General features: G+C 39.9%; 1 protein-coding gene across 30 annotated transcripts in view; it reads left to right on the top strand.

The window, feature by feature from the left end:
• Positions 1 to 558: 558 nt before the first annotated feature.
• LOC117140423 (glutamate-gated chloride channel) overlaps positions 559 to 11,290 on the top strand; it is a 50,100-nt gene continuing 39,368 nt past the window's right edge. For 4 of the 30 annotated variants that reach the window (XM_033303323.1, XM_033303317.1, XM_033303318.1 and 1 more), the window contains exons 1-2: positions 572 to 675; positions 5,661 to 5,986. The gene's annotated coding sequence lies outside the window, so the exon portion shown is untranslated. The other 26 variants (XM_033303335.1, XM_033303334.1, XM_033303332.1 and 23 more) reach the window with 15 other exon arrangements.

Below are 11,290 nucleotides of genomic sequence, written 5' to 3'. Positions count from 1 at the left end.
AAGCCGTTTGAGTTAAATGCCAATGGGAAGTTCTATGTGGCCTATGGGGCGTATGCGTAATTTTATTTAATTTATTTTTTGTTTATTTAAGTAATTGTGTTTGTTATGAAGTTAATTTTTATTATGTAAAAACAAACTATTTTCTTATTTAAATATATTTTTAACATATTTGTTGTATTTTTTACAAGCTATTTAAATATTTTTTTTTTATTGTATTGTATCCTTGGTCTTTAAAATATCTTAAATACCCATCCCATCACTTTTGAATGCTAGAATGCACATCCATCCCACTGTGCGGCGTGCATCCGCAAAGGATTACGTCACTTGCCGCCACGTCTCCATCGACACGGAGGCTGACCCTCGGGCATCAGCTGTTTTTACGGACGAAGGATGACTGGGAGCCACAGAGGGAGCAGCGGGGCTGAGGGGGGCCAAATGCCGCATGCACTGGCGGCAATCAGCTGTGGAGCTTTGGGGCACTCGGAAAGCTGCCCAATTCGAGGAGCTTCGGAGAGAGCCGGCGGTGAGCTTTGGCTCCGAACGGAAAATAGGAGGCGACATCGAAAAGCAAGCGGCGCACCAGAGACTTTTCGGTGTTCGCCGCGCTTCGTCATCCTGCTTTTCCGCTTTTCCGAATCGAAAATGCGTGCCAAACTGCATGAAAAGGAAAACTTGGTCAGTTGAGGTCTCAGTTCGGGTCGGGTTTGCAATTCAACAGCACTGCGGAAGCGGAGAAAACTCGTCACCAGAGCGGACGGGCCAAACAATAAGCCAGCGTAGTAATATCGACTTCACACCGCCCTCGATATATATAATATATATATATGATATTCGCAAGGAAACGGTATCGGATTGAAATCCAAAAGTGCCAACCCATTGAGGGGCTAATCTAATGTGTTGGAAAATGATTGAAAATCGCGTGGAAATTGCAATGTGCGAATTGAAATGTGTATTTGTGTTTTGAATTCTTAACGCTCAACCCAATGTTTCCATTTTTTGCAGTGAGTGAGTGAGCGAGTGAGTTATGTAAAGCTCTGGTGTTGGGTTCTTTTCGGTCTTCGCGTTGGGTGCGGGATAGTAACCCATACCACACCGCCCACAGCAACAATAACAACAACAACAACAATTGTGGCAACTGCACCACCAGCAACAACAAGAACAACCACAGCGAGCGTGTGAAGCGACAATAAGTGTTGCAAGATTGAGTGGCTTCAAAAAAGTGGTCATTAAAAATTAAAGTGAGAGAATTAGGATGCAAAGAATTGGGATTTCAAAACCAGGAAATTTGTGCTGGCGGCAAAAATTAAGTATACGCATCGACGGTCTACTGCTAATTTATGCATGAACTTGAAAACCGAACAATTTTAGTGCATTTTGGCGTGCTAAGCGATAATATTTTTATGATGCACTAAAAAATATTTAAAACCGTCTGAAGGCCAAGGAATAAGAACCAAATATTAGATTTAATTACAATTTTCAAATAACTAAATTCATTTTAAAAATCTTTAATTTGAGCTCTATATTAAAATTCTTAACTTTAGTTGGTCTTATAATACAATTTATTTGAGTAAAATATTTTAAAGAAAATTTAAGTTTTAAATATAAAATATATAAGTAAAGCGGCTCAAAAGCATTTATTCAAAATATTAAGTATACGCACCAGAGCCCACAGCTTGCAGCATAGATAAATTGTAATTGCATAAAATAAAGTAAATACTCAAAAAACTTTTGTTTTAAATCATATAAATGTATGTTACAAATTTTAAAATATATATCATATGTTTTTTGAGTATGACTAAATTTTACTTCTTGTAAATCCTTAATCATAGAAAGGGTTACCTACTATTAGTGTATTGCGAGACAATTACTTAAATTTGGAAAACTTTCTTAAGCACGCAGAACCGAGTTCAAGTTGAGGAAAGCCCGCCGCAGACCCACTAAATTTTATATAAAGCCCCAAGTTATCGCAGCTTACCCCGCGTGGGTAAATCAATCAAAAACCATTTGCAGTCGCTTCAATCCCCGGCAATCAGCCCATTGAGCAAACTTTGTGTATCATAACACAATCAGTTTGGGTATCGGCATCAATTACCAATTATAACTTGACAATAAAATCGCCAAGTGTCCGCATAAAGAGCCCAAAAGTCACACACACACTCAACCGCCAATCAATTCGCTTTTAGCGGTCTCCGACTATTTTTAGTTGCACTTGCTTTCCTTTTTTCTGGTTTTTGTGTCTTTTTTTTAAGTTTATTTTACTTTGCACAATATTAGTGTCAAGGTGCAGCCAGTGCATAGAGACAGAGATGGAAATAGACTCCGAGACAGAGACGGCGACAGTCGAGCCAAAAGAGCAAGTCAAGAAAGCGCAAAAGGAACCAAGAAAAGGGGCGAGAAAAGGGGAACCCCTTTTCTTGGCGGCGGCGACGACATCGCGAGAAAGCAACACACGAAAAGGTGGCTATCAAAAAATAATAACAAATACAACCACACGCAGGGGGGGTGGGGGGTAGGGGCGATGGCGGTGCATTTGGGGGTGGCAAGTGGGCGAAAAAGGGGGTATCTCCTCACGACTTGTCACATCGAACAGAAAGAAATTGAATTTATGTCTTGGGTGGGTTGCCTTCAATGACAATTAGGCTGCTATAACCGCAGGTCTCTCTATATATGCCAACGCTGAGAGCACTGGTAACGGTAAAGTTATGGCCAACAGCCAACAGCCAACGGCTAATGCCAACGTAACGGAACCGCGGCGCGTGTTTCGTTGGAAGGAAAATCGCGTTAGCAACAACAACAAGGATACGCAGGGCTCAGCTTTCAGGCGGCGACCCACATTACTTAAATTACGAACTACACGCAAAGTCGCCGAAAGACCACACACAACTGGGAAAAGTCACACACGCTGGTTAGTCATTCCCTCAGTCAGTCAGGCAGTCAGTCAGTCAGTCAGTCAGTTCGTTCATAAGTCAGTCAGTTCGTCACTACGTCCGTCATTCAGCCAGTAAGTCAATCATTAGCCAAAACGAGCCTTATGCGTCAGCCAGTATGTGACCTACACTCTAAGGATAATTTGGTATTTTTGAAACAAGCCAAGCTTTAAGTTTACCTTTCTTTAAGTTTAGATCCTTTTCAGGAAAAATTGACAAAGTTAAATTTATTTAAAGCGAAATACTTTAGAAAATCAAACAAGGAAAACACATTTGTGACTGAACGCTTATAAAAATTAAAATAGCATTGAATTTGAATAACAATAAATTACAGTATGTAAAGTATATTTTCATTGCCATATACTTTAAATAAATTTATTTAAAATTATATCTAGAAAACAGAAAAGAATTTCTTTGAAAAAAACTGGCCGATTTTGAAACTATCTTTTTTGAAAAGTGCAATGTCCTCGTCCTTGCCACATTGCGTGCTCCTGGGTTCAGCCACCGCCACAAAAGAAGAAAAGTGGGTACGGATTGAAGGGGAGGGATGGCGGGACCGGGCGACATGTTGCATATTTCGGGGCGTGTTGGCTGCTAGACAAAAATGTCGTTTTCGGCGAAATTCCCGGCATTCCAATGCTGTGTTAAGGACAGACATTGAAACAAAGGCATTTGTCTGACCGCCACCTCACAGTAATGAGATGAAAAACACCGAAATATACTCAGCATTTCGGCATTTGTGTAGCGACGAGCGGTTGAATTTGTTTTAACAAAAAAAATACAATTAAATTACACAATTTGGCTTGTTAAATGCCGAACCATCACCCAGACACATGGTATATTTTCTAGGTTTTGCTTTGGTCCGCTGCTTCGCATTTTTGCATTTCTCTTTGCACTGCTTCGGTTTATTTTTAACATCTTTCCTCGGAGCGTGCGAACAAATTTTCCCCTTTTATTACATTGTCTGCCGCAGATGATGCGAAATAAATGGATGATAAGGCCAAGACAGAGGTTATTTACGATCTCTTCGTTACATGCAAATGGGCTACCTTTTTCCTTATGGCCATTTCGTTAGTAAAATTTCAAAAACTGCATCGTAAACGCTACTATATATATTCGAATTGGCAAACATTTTGCCGCAATTACTTATAGGTGCAATGCCAATTGAGTCCACTGCCAAACGGGTTATTTTCTTGTATATCATTTTATTTAAGCGCACTATTTTCACGCAAATACGCCTGGCAATAATATAGTGTGTAAATAAATAAAAAAAGTTCATTGAGGCAGAAGACAAACACGATTTTTACAGACTGTGCTGTTTATTCGCATTCAAATTCAAGGGGTATGTAAAATATATGTCAGTATAGGAAGTGCTAGAAATTATTTATTAATGAATCGCTGGGAACAGGCAAGTGTACAAATATAGGGTGTATGGACTGCTTAAGGTGGCTGAGTTGAATCCAAATGAATAATAGAATAATGATTTTGGTATGAGGAGCTCTGGAAAAATATATAGACGTAGAAATCTAGAAATCTAGACGTAGTGTTGAAAAAGGTAACGAGTAGCTTTCAGTATTATCTAGTCTTTTTTAAATATAAGCTACTAAAATGAGTTCTTTCTTTTTGTTAAGCTGTATTTACATTGAGTTTGATATCCTTCATTAAAATACAGTATACAGTTCAATTAGCTTAGCTCTCTTTTAAACAGTAAACAGTTTAAGCTTATTTCAGATCTCAAGTTTTATTTTTATTGTAAAACTTGTTATTGCTATTCTTATTTTTTTCAAGCAATGGTTTTACAATTTGGTTCTACTTGGTCAATTTATTTTATTTTCGCCAATGCTTCACCAATAAGCCAAATCCAAAGTTGAAATCAGATCTACGAACTTTCTGCCGTTCTGCTCAGACTTTAGCTTACTTTAAAAACTTCAGCTACGCTCGACCTCTTCAACTCTACCAGATCCCATTATAAATTTTCCCCCAAGACGCTGACTGTCGCTCCCACCGACTTTTTATCTGGGCCCCGCCGACTCTACATCACTTTCCATAAGTTTCCACCTCAAGGCAAGTGTTCCTTGCAGCTTTTGCCGCTAACTGCTTGGCAAATTGCTGCCACTTACATAAGCTGCTCGACCATCAGTTACTCAAAGGAAATACAAAAGTTGTTTGTTTGGCCAAAAAGTGGCGCCAAATGAGCAGCAGCAGAGTGAAGGTACAAACGGAAAATCGAAAAACTTTAGCATACATTGCAGGGCAGTTAGGACGTCAAAGTAAACAAAACAATCGTAAAAGACGATTGCGAATGTGGGAACAAAACACACAAAGGAGGAAACGTAAAAAACAGGCAGAGAGAGAGAGAGAAATAAAGCAAATCACATGGCCAAGCATAAAGCGTCAAAAGTTGGCCAGAATAAGGCGAAATAAAATAAAAAGTGTAATAAAACCGGGGGTGTGAGGCCAGAAGCTGTTGTTTTTGTTGTTCGAGGGGCGGTTTCAAAGGACCTAACGCCCCAACACTAGTGCAAAATCAAAAGAAAAACGACGAAAGCGTAAAAAAAAGAAATATACATTTCAAAGTGTCGTACCTTGTCGGCTCTACGCGAGTGTGTGAGTGCGAAGCCCGGTGTTCGTGTGTGTGTGTGTGTGTCGTTCGTCAGGCGATGTGATGCGTGTCCTTGCAACTTTCGCTTCGCCTTCTCTCGCTCACTCACCTTTTCTCGCTCACTCGCTCAGGCCACAGCCAGCGGCAATTGCACATAAGTTGCAACAAGCAAAGTAACAACTACAGCAACAGCAAAAACAACGTAACAAAATAGGTAAAACAGTATAAACAACACAACATTGTAAGCTGGCTGAAAGGCGTTGCCAGATTGTTGGCCAACAGCAATAGCAACAGCTACAGCAGTAGTCTACAACAACGACAACCACAACAATTGCCCAAAGGGCCAAATGAACGTTGTCGGCTAGTCCGTCTGTCGCCCGCTTGGTGGCGCTAGCTAGCTGACTGAGCAGCAACAACAACACTGCGCGCTGCCGCTGGAAATCCTTTCGTCAATTAGGTAAGTCACTGCCATTCGGCCGCAAGGAGTGTGTCCTTTGTGGTCAGGAGACGATGGACATATTATTTCATTTCGGGGACGACCTGTAATTATGGCAATTTACGTCAGCCGCGAGTGCAGTAAATGTTACACATACGCCTCGTGGCCACTAGCTTATTTTAAGTCGTAAACGTATTCTATTTTGACCTTTCTTTGCAAGTTGTTTAAGTTGTATAAATAACTGTTTATATAAAATAAATCACGCTTTATCGATGGATATAGCTTTAAGTTCATAGTGATCCTCAATTATTATTGCTTATTTTTAAATATGTATTTCATCGTGAGATGCAGATTACAGAAAAATACCTTTCTATTATCCCTGATCGCAGCATTTCGTTTTATTAACTAACTTTTTTTAGATACTTTAACTGTATAACGATGCTCAACAGCTATTAAATTGTTTCGTAATCATTCTTAATTTTTTCTTCTTTATCTTTTTCGGGAAACGAAAGAGAAGAGAAATTTTCCTTTTCAATCATTTATCGCATATTCCCCCCGATAGTCAATCAACCTACAAAGCAGAACGAAAAAGCTGTTGAGCCGATTTTTCCTCATTTCGGAAAAACCGCGTTGCGCCAAATTGAATTTCCTGACAAAAGTGCCAGGAGAGAACTGGGGGTCATATAATCATGCACGCAGGTGAAATGACGTTGCAGTGTTTGGTTTTCATTTCGTGTTGAATAGAATCATCCATTGCATTATGTCTGGATGATAAATTGCATTCAATGATTGTAAATTTTCCGGGTCTTCCAGCTGCTTCTATTTATTTGTTGTATTTCGCTGGTCATCAATGAAAACACAATGTTTCCTGGGAACATGGCCAATTGCATTTTTTGCCTTGTTTCAATTGTATTTTTTCCCCAAATTCTTGTTAATTGTGGCCAGAAATTTCAGGAAATACTATTTTTTGGGTAAACGAATTGGTAGCTCGAGTTATTATACTGAGAATCGTTGGAAAGTTGCCTAAAGAAAGCAATTTGCGTCAAAATTATAATATTTTCAGTTTATAGGAATCGTATAATCGAAAGCCAAGAACATTAAACATGGAGCCCGGGGAAAAGCGGAGGCAATGTTCGGGCCAAATAGAAAATCCACAGCAAAGAGAAGGAAGGCCAGCAGGCATATAAGAGGATATTCTGGGGCAACTGGCTTCTCTTTTTCTGGGATCAAGCGGACAATTGAATGGCCCGAAGGCACCACCAGCTAGCTTTGCTCCACAAGGCTGGCTCTGTTTTGCTGCCCCTCGGTGTATCCTTTCTGCTTTCGCGTTGGCGCATCCTTTTGTTGTCATAACTGGACGAGCATCACGTCCAAAGCTGGCAACTTGGCTAATTTATAGTCTATGGTGATGCTACTGAATTTGCTTTGAGTTAATCAAAAAAATGTCATACCAGTGAATCTGTGAGCCAGTAGATTTCATAGATGTAACAACAATTTTGGATTTATTTTAGAAGGGATACATTTCTTCTTTATGTCATACTTTGCTAAAAAAAAGTTTTTGTCCTTATATTTTTAAATTTAAACATAAAAAAAAGTAAATTTTAAAATATGAAATATATTATTGAATTAAACTTCTTTTCTTTTTCAATCACATTTTGGCAACACTGAGTACTAGCCGTAAAGCTGCTGGGCTCAGGAAAAACGGCTCATCCTGTTGGCAGGACTATCTGACAACTTATTGGCCCTGCTGTGGCTACTGCATGTGTTATCCTTTTTATGTTTGGACAGCAGCAGCGGCAGGGGCAGGAAAACTGCACTTGTGCAACAACTATCTGCCCCGTTCTCGCTGCGCCCTGCCCCCCGTTTCGGCCCTTTGTGTGCACTCAATTTAGCCATTTCTTGCAATTCGGCGCTTTCTTCTGCGACTGGAAGCTGCTGCGGTGAATCCCCCCATCTTTGGTACCGCAGCCAGAACAAATTTAATCTATTCTGAAAGTTTTCCATGTGCGCCGAGGGAGCTGCAAGTGCTCGTGGGCTGCGGGCTTTTCGGGGCTTTCGTCTTGCCCAAGAACAGGCTGCCAGAAAATGTGACAGCAACTAATTAAGTCAGTCGGGAAATTGCACTCGACGTTTCCCGAGGTGAAAGATGCGAAAGTGTCGGGTGAATTGGTGTGGGAAAATCAAGAGATTCGTACCGGGAATGTGGTTCCTTTCACCATTCTGGCGTGGCAGGACTTCAGTGATTTGATGCACAGAAAGCAGAATGAAATTAGGGTCGGTCTGATTTCATTTGGATGCAATTACCCACGGAAGCCCTATAGAAAATCAAAGGAGCTGACTCCGAATAGCTCCTAATAACTTAATTGGTAATTTCAAAATAAGCAAAGCTTACCGCTCAGCTGAAAAACTTTTGACAGTCATCTATTTAAGCCATAACTAGATTAGTAATAATATACATGTATAGTAAGGATAACAGCTATTGTAGATCTATAGAACCTGAATGCTTTACATAATTTTCCCCCGGCTCACCTTTTCAACCAATTGATTATCGGCTGAACACAATTCCGGCTATGTTCTATCGCATTACACATGCAACCCCGTGGCTTAGTGTCAAATTATCAGCTACTTATTATTATTACAGTCATTAGACCCGCCTTTGCGTCCGCCCGACGGCCTTCGTTGGCCCAATCAATGTCAGCCGTTGTCATTGCTAGCATTTTATTTGCCCTCTTGTTGGCCGCTTTTCTGCGCGCTTATGTAAACCATGAAAAGCAGACAAAAGCCTGCCAAATAGCGCAAAATGTGCGCCAATTTAGTTGTCGTTTAATTTGATGGCACAGCCGATTTGGCAGGCAAAACGGCAGTGGAGGATTAGGCCGGAGCAATGCTGGCCACGTCATGAATGACTGCCCATCGAATGCTCAAATGCTCGAATGCCAAGCGGAAAAAGTGCTGAGAAAAGCGGTAGCTCAAAAAACTGAAAAGGAAAAAAAAAAATACACAAAAAGGAAAGCTTCGCATCGAAGGCTGAGCGGCGGTAGAACCAAAAATAAAAGTGACCAGCAATAAAATGCTAAAAGGAACATACGAGTACATGCATATCGTAGCAGAAGGCCAGGAGCCCAAAAATAAAGTCTACAGGCAAACCTCCATATGTTGAACCCTGGCCTTAGATCTAGTTTCACAACGATTTTTCTATCATGAAGGCTGGATTCGTTCATTATTAGATTCAAAGGTATAGAAAACGCTTTGAAACCTTATATTCTGATCTGTAATTTAAAAACATAATATTCACTTATATTTAAAATTAATGTTTAAAGTCGCAGAACAGAGTACGAAAGGAAGACATATAAATAGAAGGACTGAGATGGACACTAGCACTCTGAATGTCCGCAAATAATGCAGACCATTACATTAATGACTGCGGCAAAAAGTCGAAAAAGCGCCAAAAAGTCCACTCGGCAGACAAGAACAGGGAAAACAATGAATGGTGGCCAGGGAAAAGCCAGAAAATCGAAACATTATGAGGTCATTTTAATTATTTATGTGTGCGTGTGGCCAGCCTAAAAGTTCGAATGGACTTAGCCAAGGTTACGTACGGAAAAGGACCTCGCCAGACGGGAGATTTCATTTCATTTTATTTGCACCAGCATATGTTTGCCCAACTCTTTAAGCGGCTTACGAACGTGGAGGAGAATCCATAACTCATGCTATGACCCAGATATCACAGCACATTGAGTGGGTTTATTTGGCCAAAAGTATAACTGCGATATGACGCTCTTTTCTTAACTGTGCGTGCTTGGAAACTTTGATTTCTGCGATGCCAAATTCGGATTTATGGTCTGTCTTCAGTTCTGCAATTCTAATTGGGACATAGATTTATGAGCTGCTATGTGGGAGTCTCTTCAATTGGCACTCGTTCAGTTGGCAAGACATCGAGGCAGCTAAGCAACCCATAAGCAAATTAAGCGCGTTTCCAATGTTCTCGGCCTGTTTCCTTTTCCTGCGATCGATGCTGGTGGCAAGCAGTGTGGAAAATTGCGTATACGTCATGTCTGCGCCTTGCAGCTTAACGACTTGAAAAGTGCCATAGAAAATGTCTCAATTTGCCATCAAAAATATATTTGCATGCTTGTATTCAAAAGCAATTTCCTCGCTTTATCTAGAAGTTATTTTAATGCAGACAAAATCCATTCCACGTACCAGCCGAGATGCCACCAACTTTTTGGCCATGTACAGCATCGACATCCCTAACATCCCCTATTTTTTTCTTGTTTTTCCATCCGCCGCACTCTTGCATACATTAGCCGATTCTGTCTGCCTTTCAGCCACATTATTTTGTTTTGTTGGCCATAAAACGAGTATGCGCGAACTGTGTTCATGTCCATAAAGCCTTGGTAATAAATTTTGCTTCATTAGCTCCGAAAACAGCATAACAACTTGATCAAAACAATGTTTAAAAACTCTTGGATAAAATATTTTAAAAATACTTTGTGATAAAATTTATTTGGTATTTTAGCAAAGGAACAAAGAATTGCTGAGTATTTGCAAACTTATTCGGTTGTAATATGTAAGTAAGAAAGCAAGTAATCAAAATAAATTATTATACATTTAGAAGGCTTAAACTTGTTGAAACATTTTTTTGCCTTTGTGATATTGTTTTCTTGGAATAGAATTAATTTGCATATACCAGTAAGCCCCAAAAATAAGTATTTTAGCAAAGGAACAAAAAACCGCTACGTATTTGCATACTAATACATTTGTTATAATTTCAAACTAAGTTCTTATACATTTATAAGGCTTAAACTTGTTGAAACATTTTTCTGCCTACGTGATATTGTTTTCTTGGAATACAATTAACCTAAAACCTCGATTCGGTAAAGTTTTTGATGCGAAAGCAACGCAAATTTCAGCTCACATCCGTTGCTAAAGTAATAATTGTGTAATTCGGGTCTAGTTTCCTGATCCATTTGCTTTGGTGGCAAAAGTAAGAAAAATTAGCCAAATTAACCCAAATATTAAGTTAACCTAGTTCGGGGCGCGTGCAAACTTAACATCATTAATACTAATCTGCTGGGAAAAGCCCAAAGAACCGTGTCAAAGTCTGCAAACCGAAAAGAAATTGCTACATTTTTGTTTTGTTGATTATGTAACATAATTGACGACAATATTTCCCCACAGACCAGCAAGAAAATGCTAATGAAAACTAAGAAAAGCACGAGCCATTCGAAGGCAAACATGGCCCAACAATGGCTGACTCATAGCGACTCTGTATTAGCATGGCGGAAATGCCAGGACATCCGGTGCGGCGCGGTGGCCAAGCCT

The sequence above is a fragment of the Drosophila mauritiana genome, chromosome 3L, assembly GCF_004382145.1.
Source record: "Drosophila mauritiana strain mau12 chromosome 3L, ASM438214v1, whole genome shotgun sequence".
NCBI classification, from domain to species: domain Eukaryota; kingdom Metazoa; phylum Arthropoda; class Insecta; order Diptera; family Drosophilidae; genus Drosophila; species Drosophila mauritiana.
The sequence above is the reverse complement of the archived record's forward strand: the minus strand, read 5'-3'. Positions and strand labels throughout refer to the sequence as shown.